The sequence below is a fragment of the Pyxicephalus adspersus genome, chromosome 2 (genome assembly GCF_032062135.1).
Source record: "Pyxicephalus adspersus chromosome 2, UCB_Pads_2.0, whole genome shotgun sequence".
Taxonomy (NCBI): Eukaryota; Metazoa; Chordata; class Amphibia; order Anura; family Pyxicephalidae; genus Pyxicephalus; species Pyxicephalus adspersus.
Genome location: NC_092859.1, coordinates 160289026 through 160303060, shown reverse-complemented (window position 1 = coordinate 160303060; position 14035 = coordinate 160289026). Strand labels below are relative to the sequence as shown.

The following is a 14035-nucleotide window of genomic DNA, read 5'->3' as shown; positions in this document are numbered from 1 at the left end:
TACAACTGGCAGACAGATACAGACAGGAGGAGGAGAGGACCGAAGAGCTTACAATCTAGTGTAAATCTATTGTAAAGAGGAATAAAGGAGTGAGCAGACTCATTTTTGTATCTTTACACCAAAGATTTGTTCCAATTTTGTACAGGTTTCACCTTTCACACAGGATTCACAGAGTCTGACATAAAGGATTCAGTGAATGTTCTTTAAAATTTCAGGAAACTGATGTACAACCCCACAGAATTCTATCGGAGACCTGAAGTTGTTTCTAATTTTCATTTATTTTACATTTTAGGGTAATTCTAATTAGAATAAAACTGTGTCCATGAGTGAATTCCAGACATCTCCGCCCTAAATAAAGTGCTTGGGGTCGGGTAAACATTCACTTTGTTCAATAAAGGTTTATGTAAAAGAAGAGATCTGGTGGTGCTGCCTCTACTCGGTGTGAATCCCACAGGGTGAATCTTGGCATGGTCACATGATCCGGAGCCCAGCTAGAAATTTGACTTCCACGAAGATAAATGAAAGGAACAGAAATAAATAAATAAAGATTGGATGCCAATTAGTGCTGTGAATGTACAGAGGGTGTTTTCTCTTCTGAGTGAATGTTCTAAAGTTTTTCATTCTAGGAGAAATTGACCTAAGCATTCAGTGAAAGATTATCCTTCCATAGATTTTATTGGGGTTTATGTTGAACATTGGGTTTGCAACATTCACCCAACATACACTGAGATCTTTATGAACCCGGGCACGTTGACCTATTTCTTATATCTTTATAATCTAAACATTTGATTTTGCTACATTCACTCTGAATGAATGTTTATTTGCTACCCAAAGAACATTTAGTTTTGCTTCCTTCCCCCAAGAAATCCGTTCACCTTCACACAGTGAATGCCATCTGCACACCTCCCAGTGATTTATACCTGCTGACCTCATGCGTGAATGTTGCAGAATTACACACGCAGCTCCTCTGTAGAGTGAATGTCTATGAATTATTAAATTGGCTATAAATCTCTTCCTGCATGTTGTGTTATATTAGGTTCTTTCACAAGGTGACCCTGGCTCATTGTACCCTGGCAGTGCTGTGTAAGTTTCATACTTACTGAATACCGGATAATAATTAGTCCTTCCAAAGTCCATAATGTCTGGAGGTAATGCCCCCCTCCTATAGGGTCAGAGGGTGCCCCCTCTTGGTAAGGGCAGATATTGCTCCGTGGGATCTCGTACTGCCCACTTTGGTGGTTTTGATGTTTCTGCACAAGCTGAGGGATTTTTATTGTCCTTGTGCATGACCTAATACCAAAAACATGAAATCCTCAAACCCTTATATCATACAAGCATCAATCATTCAATTCAGGAGATGGCTGAGCCCAATACAACCAGCTGCCGGTCCAATAGACACCGATAGGACCTTTCATTCACCCAACATTGGACCGGACCATCCGTGGCTGGCGGCTCTACACACACGCAGTGCTGGAGAAGAATGTTGGCACTGCCATGTGCTATGCAAATAATCCTGCACAGAGGTGGCACCGCACAGCCAAGGGGTTCAATGACAAGAAGAACAGAAGAAAGGGCAACATACAGAATGCAACACGCAACAGACACACAATTGACAACCAGCAGACACGCAGCAGACATGCGGCAGACACGCAGCAGACATGCAGCAGACACACGGCAGACATGAAGCAGATACGCAGTAGACATGAAGCAGACATGAAGCAGACATGCGGCAGAGATGCAGCAGACACGAAGCAGACACGCAGCAGAGATGCAGCAGACACGCGGCAGACATGAAGCAGACACACAGCAGACATGCGGCAGAGATGCAGCAGACACGAAGCAGACACGCAGCAGAGATGCAGCAGACACGCGGTAGACATGAAGCAGACACGCAGCAGAGATGCAGCAGACACGCGGTAGACATGAAGCAGACATGCGACAGATACGAAGCAGACACACGACAGACATGAAGCAGACACGCAGCAGACACGAAGCAGACACGAGGCAGACATGCGGCAGACACGAGGCAGACATGCAGGAGACACGCGGTAGACACGAAGCAGACATACGGCAGACATGCAGCGGACATGAGGCAGACATGAAGCAGACACGCAGTAGACATGCGGCAGACACGCAGCAAACATGAAGCAGACATGCGGCAGACATTAAGCAGACATGCGGCAGGCTTGCAGCAGACATACGTCAGACATGCAGTGGACATGAGGCAGACATGAAGCAAACACAAAGCAGACACGCAGCAGACATGCGGCAGACATGAAGCAGACACGCAGTAGACATGCAGCAGACACGCAGCAAACACGAAGCAGACATTAAGCAGACATGCGGCAGACTTGCAGCAGACACGCAGCAGACATCAAGCAGACATGCAGCAGACACGCAGCAGACATGAAGAAAACATGAAGCAGACACGCAGCAGACATGAAGCAGACACGCAGCAAACATGAAGCAGACATGTGGCAGACAATAAGCAGACATGCGTCAGACATCAAGCAGACATGCAGCAGACACGCAGCAGACATCAAGCAGACATGAAGCAGACACGCGGCAGACATGAAGAAAACATGAAGCAGACATGCGACAGACATGAAGCAGACACGCGGCAGACATGAAGCAGACATGCGGCAGACACGAAGCAGACACGCAGTAGACATGCAGCAGACACGCAGCAAACATGTAGCAGACATTAGGCAGACATGCGGCAGACTTGCAGCAGACATCAAGCAGACATGAAGCAGACATGCGGCAGACATGAAGCAGATACGCGGCAGACACGCAGCAGAGATCAAGCAGACATGCAGCAGACATGAAGGAGACATTCGGCAGACATGAAGCAGACACGCGGCAGACATGAAGAAAACATGCAGCAGACATGCGGCAGGCACGAAGCAGACACGCAGCAGACATGAAGCAGACATGCGGCAGGCATGAAGCAGACACGCGACAGACATGAAACAGACATGCGGCAGACACGCGGCAGACATGAAGAAAACACGAAGCAGACACGCGGCAGACATGAAATAGACACGCAACAGACATGCGGCAGACACGCAGCAGACATGAAGCAGACACGCGACAGACATGAAGCAGACACGCTGCAGACATGAAGCAGACATGCGGCAGACATGAAGCAGACACGAAGCAGACATGCATTGCCAAGTTCTGTGTTTCAGAACGGCTCGGTAAATTGGTTTGCTGCAATAAATTCTCATCCTGCCAGTACACACTTATGTCATGTGGCCGATATTATTATTATCATTAATATTATTATTATTATTATTATTAATAATAATAATAATAATAATAAACAGGATTTATATGGCACCAACATATATTAAGGGAACATACATACGTTTTATTGGCTTTGTGGTAGCTGTATGTTGAAGGCTCATACCATGTACAATGTACGCAGCAATGTCAGGACACAGCGCACTTCCTTTGTGTTTGTTGTTTGAATTGTTGCATATTGTATACGATGCGTATTTCTACTATTTGTAATCTTTTTGTACAGAGAATTCAAAGAATTTGAATAAAAATCTATTTATACCAAATAGGGGTTACAAATGACAGACGGATACAGAAAGTGACACGGGAGGAGGGGAGGACCCTGACCCAAAGAGCTTACAATCTAGGAGGTGGGTGGGGTCATGTGGCCGATATATAACACACATTGGTCACCAATAGATCATTACACGAACAGATCTGCCAGGAGGATCCATCGTTATAACTGGGAATCATAGTTCATCATTTCGGCATTTTTTATGAATAATTATCTAAAAATGCGTCATTGATCTTTGTTCCCAATTATCCGACCTGTGTACGCAGACATTCACCGCCAGTGAATATTTGTTTTGTATAATAAATGAGATGACAGATCAGACATTGTTCCGCGCCCATTCTTTGGTTGTTGTTACAGAGAGGAAGAAATCTCCATATCTGCGATTGGTATGACTTCCTCTTTCTATTGTTCTCCTCTCAGTAATCAGGAAGTGGCGGTTGTCGTTGTCGCAGAGTTTGGTTCATATTCATCTCTGTACAATGTGGAGGTTGTATGATGAATCTCATCCATGGCTGACCCCAGGGTTGTCCTGAGTGCCGATCACTGCTTCCGCTTTGTCCAGATCATCTCTGCGTTATTGGGTCAGTGATTCCCAACCGGGGCTCCTCCAGGGGGCGCTAGGGGAGCAATGGGCAGTTTGCCCCTCTCAGTGTAAGTGACCCCAATGATGTGTAAGGGTGACATTCTTCCCACTGACCCCCACACTAATATACTGTGATCTGTGGGTGTAATAATTATAGAAGGGGCCCCGAGGACCTGGAAGTTATTTTAGGGCTCCCCAGGAATGGCTGGAATAACTTTATTGCAGCTTTTGGCGATTGCCAGGTACGAGGTGAATGAGAGGTGAGCAGTCTGGGCCCCGATTCATCCCCGATTCATCCATGGCACACATTATTGGCACCGCATGTCTGCCATACGCATCTACAGGTAACTGCACTGCTACCTACCCACAATTCCCGGTTCTTGGTCACATGACCACAGCAGTATCAGAGCTATTAATTGAGGCGAATGGGCCCCTGCTGGGATTTGTGGCTCCTATACAGTAACAGGCGGCATGGACTCCGAACCCGGGGAAAGTGCGAGATGTAATGAATATGATTTGTTCCAATTCCCTCTCACATTCACCTTATGGCTTCTATAGGCAGCACTGCCAACCTCAGCCATTCACCTGTCCTACAGAAATTTGGGGGTCAGCCGGGAGAACGACCCCCTACAGTGGTAAAACCCTCATCCCTACCCGGGGCTATCGGCTCCAGATCTATGTGGGCATCAAATGGAGGTCAGCCACAGGTGGGGACACTTTCACCCATTCACCCATATTCAGGCTTTGGTGTTGGATGGTGAATGGTGCTGAGGCCTGTTTGGCTGATATTTGCCTCCAGCGGTGCAGCCCCCAGCAAAGAGTTGCCGGACCCCTTGCTGGGTATTTGTGTTCTATGTCACTACTAAGTGCTGTGGTGATGTTCGGTTGGAGGAAGGAATCCATGGGGAAGCGTCCAATGCTGGGCACTGCAGATCTGCCCGCATTGCATAGAGAAGCACAGAGACCCAGTGATGATGTCAGTATGATAAGGATTGCATGGAGTAATCCCATTAGCATGTCGATGGGGGGAGGGTGAAATAAGCCGATTAAAGTTCAGCTTTATGTTTTTCCCATCACAATATTCTCAGGAATTGGGCGATGAGCTCGGTAACTTTCCGTTATTCCTGCACATCGGGCGCTGTGTATGGTTGCTGCTGCCCATAGCAGGATATCAGACTACAAATGCCATGAATGGGGTATTGGGAAAGAAGTCCGGGCGGAATGTTCCAGAAGTGTCAGCGCCAGATTCCGGATTCGCTGTCCTGGTCATGGCGACTTTTGGACTTTTTTTTGTTTGTAGAAGCTTTGCTGGAATATTACGTCAGCTCGGCACACAGAGCCCGGCAGACCTGGGGTCACCGCGTCCCCTGCACATGGTGGGGGCATCTCGGTCAGTGCAGTGATTGGCTGGGGCTTCTGAAGCCGACGCCCCTTGGTGGACATTTCTAACAGATTAGAAGCTATGATCGAAATATTGAATTTATTGGTGGTTGCATTGCTTTGTATTAGAGCGTTCCACCCCACTGATACCATGGAAGTGACAACCGCAGCCAATAGAATTGCTGCCCACTGTGCACCTTAACAACAGGGTGGAAGATGCCCCAGTGTTGAATTATTTGCCTTCGTGTGGTTGCAGCAATAATCAGTACAAACAGCAGGTTGCAAGCCGTGGCTATAGCAGGTCAATATTTGCCCAGTCATTTGCCCCTACAATGAAGTTTAATGGTTCCCTCTAGTGGGGCCCGTGCTGCCTTACAGAAAAATGTCCCTGTGCCAGGAATGTGCCCTCTGGGGGGTTTTCTCATTTCCTCCAGTGGCCGCTGGTTGCACCCCAAGTTTATGTACCCCTTATGACCAGCAGCCAATAGAACTGCCCCTCACTCTGTAACTGAACAACATGGGGGAACTTATCTTAGGGCAACATTAGATAAAGGAAACTATGGGCTGTGAGATGGGCCCAAGGGAAGCCCAGGGGGCCCGGCTACAACCATGATACCCCTGCAGCAAATCTGAGAAATTCTGCCATCTGTGGGAGGTGTAAACCAGGTGACTGCACCGTTGTCCTTGTACATAGACTGGAGATGTGGAATATTCTGATGCCCTGCACTGATTGGTTATCTCTGTGACAAAGGTGCGATGTGATTGGCTGTATCATTATCTTGGTGAATGTTAGTAAATAGCGTCACATGTGCATTTTATGACATTTTATCTTCCTGATTCTCCACATGTACACAGCGCTGGGACTCTGCAGTCTGATGATCCAGCTTGGAATTTGCTCTCTGAATTGATTTTATTATCACAGAACAATTGGGCTCCAAGGACGCCCCTATCAGCCGGCACCAACATTTACTGCCCCAAGGACTCAATGGCTGGATAAGGCGGACAATGCAGGGAGGGGTGAGGATCAGCATGGGGATCAGTGACTGCAGAGCTGGGTCACCCCTCCAGGGGGAAGATTGGGGACCAGCGGAGGGATTGGGGCAATTCCTGAAGGAATGTTCTCATCTAGCCGCTGCAGCCTGAGGAGTGAGGCCGTACATACATGTATCCATGTATGTTGCATGTTCCGGTACACGGATGTCACAAAGGATTGGGGTGATTGGCCGTCCCTCATTGGCCTGATGCTGTGGTTAGAAAATGTTCTCAATGCAATCTATGGAGACGCTGCGGGGAGCCTCTGAATTACTGCAGCCAACTGACACAGAGAGGTCACCTGGACCTGGGCATTCAGTGATATTTGGGGAGGGGTGCAGCAATACTCTGAGGGTCCCCTCATCTCCTATCCTATTCTGGGGCCACAATATGGCTGCATTATGATCAGCAGGGGCCCCTATATAAAGGAAATGCCCGCAGTGGTCACACAATATTCACTTCTATGATGGGAAATCCTGGCAGGTGACAGGAAGGCGCAGTGATGTCATCGGGAAAACAATGGAATATTATGGGATTTGTAATGGAGAATATTTACATCCTGAACCCCAGGAGCTGACACTCTAATATGCCCACTGCACGGGGGGGAGGGGGGATCAGCAATGTTGAAATCTTTCACCAGATGTCACCTGCTAACTTTTCCAAGACAAACACAACCAGCGGGGGGCGGGCAGGGGGATGGGGGGCAATAAGTTTCCAGTGTTGTCACGCAGGGCTGCAATTACCACAAACATCTCACAGATTCCAGGTCAGGGGCCCCATCCCATGTCCGGTGTCCCTGTTGGCCTCATTATAAATCTTTTAATAATAAATAATAAATTTCCATTCTGTAAAGAGCACCTGTCACTGAAAGATGATGGCAGCTGAATGCTGATTGGTTGGTTCCAGTAGTGTCCTTTAATAAATCTGCCCTCCGGTCTACCCTTCAGTCTTGCACAGTTGCATCGGCTCCTCTCCTGGACTGAAGTTCTTCCCCTGATTTCATTGCACACTTATTTCACAATGTACATTAGAAGCTGCAGCAAATCAGAGCCCGCCTCATTTCTTGGCTGGAAGACGTCCAGGATCATCTAGCCCCTCCCACCCTGAGTGTCCCTGGCTCCGCCCCTTTCATTTATTGTATTTCAGTTCTTCCAATCATGAGACTATTCATGACATGTGGGCGTTGCTTATGCAATATATTCACCCAAAGTTTGGCCACTGCTGAGGGCTCTTGTCAGGGGTGCGGAGGAGGGTGAAAAAGATTTAATTAGCATGCAGACAAGGTGGGGGCAGATAAGGGGGGGCAGGGAGGGTGAAAAAAGATTTCTTTTGCTTCTGTTGCCTTTTATTCACACAGGGTGAATAGAGGATTAGAAGACGTGCCGGTGTTTATATTCAGCATAGACAGGTAAATAGGGGATTGGTCAGCCTTGGAGTTCCCCTTTACCCATACAGCGGAGGCGTTATTAATCTGCCTGTGATTGTCCCGTGGATGGAATTAGCAGAACTGGCCGATTATCTGTGTTACCCCTCCCCCCTCCCACCGGCCAATCAGTAACCCCGACAATAAAATCTGCACAAATTTCCACCTCGCACCTTCCATAGAGAAAACAAACCGGATCCTTCGGGTTCACCGTCAGACCCGGCCCGGGGTTATTGTGGTTTTATCTCTCACATAAATCATCCGATCCGAAAATAATTCCAATTTATTGCACCAATTCATCATCTCCGTGTGTGTGAGGTCATAAAATCATCGCACCAATCTGCAGCTGGGAAAATGTCTGGAGAACCCCAAATCCAGTCCAGGCCGGGGGCTATAGGCAGCTGTGATCTGTTGGGTGGGATCTGATGGAGGGATCGGGGGGCAGAGATCTGATGGAGGGATCCCCCAATCTGTTGGGTGGGATCTGATGGAGGGATCGGGGGGCAGAGATCTGATGGAGGGATCCCCCGATATGGTGGGTGGGATCTAATGGAGGGATCTGGAGCAGCACTCAGATTGGTTGGTGCTCATAACGCTGCATGTAGAGTGGTGTTGCCCTAGAGTTGATGGAAGACCCCTTGGCACAGGACAAGCCATGGGCAGAGCGTATTGCGGGGCACCAAGTTTGGGGTATTTGGGGTACTGCAGTGCACATCAGTGGCAGGCTAAGCCAAAAGTGGCCCCCTGTGCAGAACTGAGTTGGAGCACCTTTGGTGGCCCTTGTTTGCTGAAAAGGGTCTGGGGCCCGTGTCTCCCCGGTCTATACCCTGCAATATGGTAACATGCATACAGGTCATGTGATCTCACGTGGTGTCACCGTTACGTTTTGTAGTCAGCCAATGCCCCCTCCCCCCTCCCCATAATCACAATGCCCCCATTTGCAGGACGCCATGATGGGAAATACCCCAATATCACACTACGAAGGGGCATCTGAGAGATATGGGGGGGCATTTAGGCCGGACTGAGGCAGTGGCACCATACGTGGTAATACGGGGTGTCATACCGCATGATAGTTCAGCACCCCAACACACGTGCCATGGAGCGGGGGTGCAATGTGTTACCCCATGACCCACATTTACAAACCGCATGAAAATCCAGAATTACTGCCGACGCCCCAAACAACCCAATAATTGTCACCGATACCATTTAGGATTGTTCAATGGGGAGGGAGCAGGGACTCCCCGCAGCGTCCCCTCCATTATATTACAATGCTCCCTCATATCGGTGATCAGACACAAAACTGCGCCCTGAGGGGGTCACAAATCTCCAGAGAGCGGCGCGTGCACTCAGTTTGTTTCCTGTGGTTGTCACACGACAACATTCAGCTCTTTACGTCACCTTTGTTTTGGCTACGCTGCGAGTACACAACACCCCCTCCCCCCACACACACACACAACTGTCACACGGCTTGTATTGTCATTGTGTGTCCCCGGGGACCATTGTGCCGCTCTCCTCACCGGGCACAAAAGCTGCCACTTCCCCTATTCTGCCCCAATGAAAAGATTAATCCGGGGGCAGGGCGGGGGGCTCTTGTGATTGTGTCCCTGGGGGACAAAGGGCCCCGGCACCCCGAAGGTGACAAAGGGCGGCCGGGGTGCCAACACCAACCAACTTCTCCTTTTATGCTTCACATACACATTGCAAGATAAAGCGGCCAATCTGATCGCTGATACGGTGAATGCAGAGGATTCACACATGTGGCCTGACATATCAAGGCGAAGGTAGACTATGATGGGAGAACCTGGGTGATCCACAAACCTGGCGGGATCACCTGGGGCACAATGACTTCAGCAAGATTTGTAAAGACGTTATTCACCTTTATGGAGAAAAGAAACACCCCCCGCCCCCAATCCCTGCCCCCTCTACAGCCCTATCCCTGGCCCCCCCAACCCCTGCCCCCACCTACACACCCCATCAAAGTAATTCATTCACCCAACACTGACATTCATTTTAGGTGAATCTTCATTATCCACACATTAAAGGGGAACTCTGCATGTGAAGAATACAGAATGGTGTCACCCCTGTCATCCTGGGGGGGGATTTTGCCCTCTGTAGGTGTCACACAGAATCCTTCTCCCCCTCCCTTCATATACCGGCCCCCTCCCTTCCCCCCTCGGAGTGACACGTGACGTAGGTCTCCTCCCCCGGTCCTGTCCAATCACATTCTTTCCCTTCGCACGCGGTCTGTTCCTGTCAGCGCTCCGCCCCTCCCCCAGCACACTCGCTCTCCGGTTTCCCGGTTCCCCCGGGACTTTCCCCTCTCCGCCTGGCCTGAAAACCCCGCTCACCCTACCCCCTCCAAGGGGGGGACCCCGGTGTGCTGGGTAAATCCCGGGGCCGTGATAGGGCGGGTGTGGTGATGAATGAATGGCGGGGCGGGGCTTCTCTTATGACCCCGCCCACCGCCGCCCTTTATATAAGACGCACGCGGCCGGTTCCCGCAATATGGCGCTGAGGATCTGACACCGGGATCAGCACCGAGCGAGGCACCGAGACAAGATCGCACAGATTCGCCAACAGTGGTGAGTCCGCCATGAGAACCTCGGGGGGCGAATGTATGTGTGAATAACCTGCTCAGGGACTACAACTCCCAGCATGGCCCGCCACATTGTCACCTGTGATGAGCGGTGACCCCATTGGCTGATATTTTCCGGTTGGGCGCCATTCACTGGCCGATCGGATTTCTATCTGCGAATGGGATTCGGTCACATGACTGAAATATTCGTACGATTGTACGGCGAACCTGGTGTGAGATTCGCTGGGTTCCGTCCAATCACAGCGCCCGATGAATCTGTCAGCTGATTGCGGATATTGGGGTGAGATGAACCCCAAATTATAGAGGGGGGGGGTAGGATCAGTGGGATGCCAACTGAACATGGGGCCACCGCCAGCCTCGCTGAAAGGGGCCCTAAAAATATCAATGGGGGGGGGGGTCAGCTGTTCTTGACGTCCATTGGCCGGTCTCATCGATGGACGGGTTCTATTTCTGCCCCATTTACCGTCCATTACCCTGGTTGGTGCCCATTCACCGATCAATACATGGCAGATCACCGGCAAATCGGCGCCACCAATAGGCATCTGGCGGGATCAATCACTTCACTTTTACTGGTCGGTGTTTTCTATTTTCCGATCGATCTGATGCCATTCTCTTATTGATCGGTGTATGAGCGGCTCAGGGGCCCCCCAGGTGCCGTAAAATTCTCCCGGTGGTCACATGACTATGGGTGACGGGTTTTCTGGGCCCCCGGATGGTCCTGGCGCTGTGCCATCCTCTGAGCCGGGATTATGACCGCCAGATGGAGATTTCGTATCTGCAGGATGCCCACTGACAACCCGGGGACCCCACTGAAATCTGCACGGGTCAGGGCCCAGTCATGGACTTGGTTGTCCTGTTTGGGCCCCATGCCTAGGATTTGGATGTCCTGGTGGGGTCCCTGGTTGGTGCCGGTCCTTCTGGGGCCCCGTGCCTGGGATTTGGATGTCCTGGTGGGGTCCCTGGTTGGTTGGGGCCCCGTGCCTGGGATTTGGATGTCCTGGTGGGGTCCCTGGTTGGTGCCGGTCCTCTTGGGGCCCCGTGCCTGGGATTTGGATGTCCTGGTGGGGTCCCTTGATGGTACCGGTCCTCTTGGGGGCCCCGTGCCTGGGATGTCCTAATTTGGGAGGACATAGAGATCACACAAACTCCATGCAGACGCTGTCCTGGCTGACATATTGGATCCTGGGATCTGAAGTGTGGCACTTGTGTTGGAGGGTTTCCATTTATACGTCCGCTGGTGGTGATGTTGTTGGCAGTACATATGGGGGGCAGTCGGTGCCAAGGACATGGGGTAATAATTGGTGCCAAGGACCTTGGGCACATCTCTCCCGGTGCCCTTTGTGGTATAATTGCCCCTTTATTGCCCCCATTGGTGAATTTCCTTTTATTGTGCTGCAGTTACACTTTAACCATAACGAGCGCCAGCGGCTGACAGATCGGAAGTCGCCCATTAACCCTTCCCGGTGCCGGCTGTAAATCTCCGTCTGATGCCGAGAGATCGGTGGTCATGGCGGAGGATTGTGATTGGAGGATGAAACCATCCAATCATAGGTAGAGTTAGTATTGGCTTGGCGGACCCTCAGATTGTGTTATGATTGATGAGTCACATGGGGTGGCAGTGGCTCCTAGCTGGGGGGCCCTATAAATGGCAACACGGCTGGCAGTGATGACCTCACGTGGTGAATGCCAACAAATATGGGGCCCCGATTTCACCCCAAATGTGCGCATATAATGGTGAATGTTCACTGGGCGACCCTTGGGCCGGACACATTGCATGGAACATATTTTATTGAGGACCCAGGGGCCACACAATAAACCCCAGAGGGCAGCAGGTGGGCACCGGGGGGTCTGCTTGGCGTTGGGATTTTGGCTCTGCGGCCCGGCGGTGTTATCTGCAGGATTTGTGCTCAGTCAAGGCTTTTCCTTATCTGCGGGTGACAGTGTCTGACAATACGCTGATAAGGGGGGATGGGGCGTATGGGGGGGGGGGGCATGGGGGGGCCCATGTGTATGGGGGGGTATCCTGGCACTGATCCGCCATCGCTGGTTTCCTCGGTAACCTTTACCTGCTGTGCACAGGAAGATGAATTAGGAATGCCCCCCCCCCCATTCTGTCTGGCAGTCATGTGACCTTGGCCTTGGAGAAGGCTCACTTATCAGCCAGTAGCACAGCAGCGAGAGGGGGGGGTGGGGGAGGGGTCTCTGACTAATGGGCCATCCAGACCCAGCCGGATTGTTCTTTGTGTCATGGAGGAAATGGCGTCACTTCTGTGAATGAGTCGCCCTCGCCCCAACAGCGTGCAATCCATGCCGTACATTCCCCCTACAATCCATATCCTGGGTGTCCCCCCTACAATCTGTACCCCCATTCATCATCCCCGCACCCCCAGACTACAATGGCCGCCCTGTTACTTTGTACACAGCGCCCACCAATCACAGGCTGCGGCTTGGCCAGCCTGGCAGTGCGTTGGCTCGCCATGTTGGACCTCACTGGACCCGGGCGGAGGGGTTTTGTAGTTCCACAAGGGGCCAGAAGCTTGAGCATGGCAGGGAGTGGCATGGTGGGGGCTGGGACTTGTAGTCCATGGGATCCCCAATAAGTGATGAGCCAATCCTGGAGCGCAGGAACTTGGAGGTGTTACCTATGGGGGTCTGGATGCCAAGCACAGCTCTGCCCGGGCATTGGAGGGATGAGGGGTGCTTAGTGGTGGCCCTTGATTATTTCCCTATTGGTGGTCTTTATACGGCTGTGGCTTGGGCCCTTTGTGTCCCCTGCGCTGTGGTCGGCCGGGGCCCTTTGTGTAATTGGCCAATTGGCTTCCTCCGTCACAATCTGATTGCCGGTTTATTGTAGATCGTAAAACTCTGCAGATTATAAAACGAGTAATTGGAGGAATGATAAAAGTTTGGTGCCAGCGGGCACAGATGTGTGCGGGGGTTGTGCAAGGACTTGGCACAGATCGGTGTACATGGATGTTGTGTAACACGGATGTCATCAGAGCGTGTCGCAGTGCGGGGGGGGGGGAGAAATGTTATTGTGACCCCACACAGCCAGGGTGATGGGGACACTGGGGGTCTGTACACATCACATGACTCCATAGACCCCCTATAGGAGATCCTGTGCCCCCTGTTACCCTGGCCCTGCCCCTGTCTATGGTATTGGGGGGGGTGCGGAGCCCCAGTTTTGCTTTGTTGGAGAGGTCACTTCCTGTGTGGTGAGAATGTTGTCACCGGGACAGGAAGTGAGGGGAACATTTTCTCTGTATTGAGGTGGCACAGGGCCCCCCGTGCGATGCCATCCATGCAGATTGTGGCCCTCCGCTTGTAGGGATTTGCAGGCCTCCCTTTCCCTGAATCTGGCGCCATCTTGGATTCATTGGGGCACCAACTCCATGGAAGATCTGTCCTGCCCATGTCAAGCCTGGACCATGGCAGGGGAAAGGC

At 51.1% G+C, this 14035-nt stretch overlaps 1 protein-coding gene and 1 long non-coding RNA gene across 2 annotated transcripts in view; one reads left to right on the top strand and one right to left on the bottom strand.

The window, feature by feature from the left end:
* Positions 1–259: 259 nt before the first annotated feature.
* On the bottom strand, positions 260–1277 carry LOC140322238 (uncharacterized). The gene is made up of 2 exons (XR_011919188.1): positions 1101–1277; positions 260–503 (listed from the first exon to the last, which is right to left on the bottom strand). It is a non-coding gene; the product is annotated as an uncharacterized lncRNA (long non-coding RNA).
* A 9121-nt stretch (positions 1278–10398) lies between these two features.
* Positions 10399–14035, top strand: part of SLC20A1 (solute carrier family 20 member 1) — a 22568-nt gene continuing 18931 nt past the window's right edge. Inside the window, exon 1 of the mRNA XM_072402937.1 lies at positions 10399–10577. The gene's annotated coding sequence lies outside the window, so the exon portion shown is untranslated. The remainder of the gene's footprint in view (positions 10578–14035) is intronic.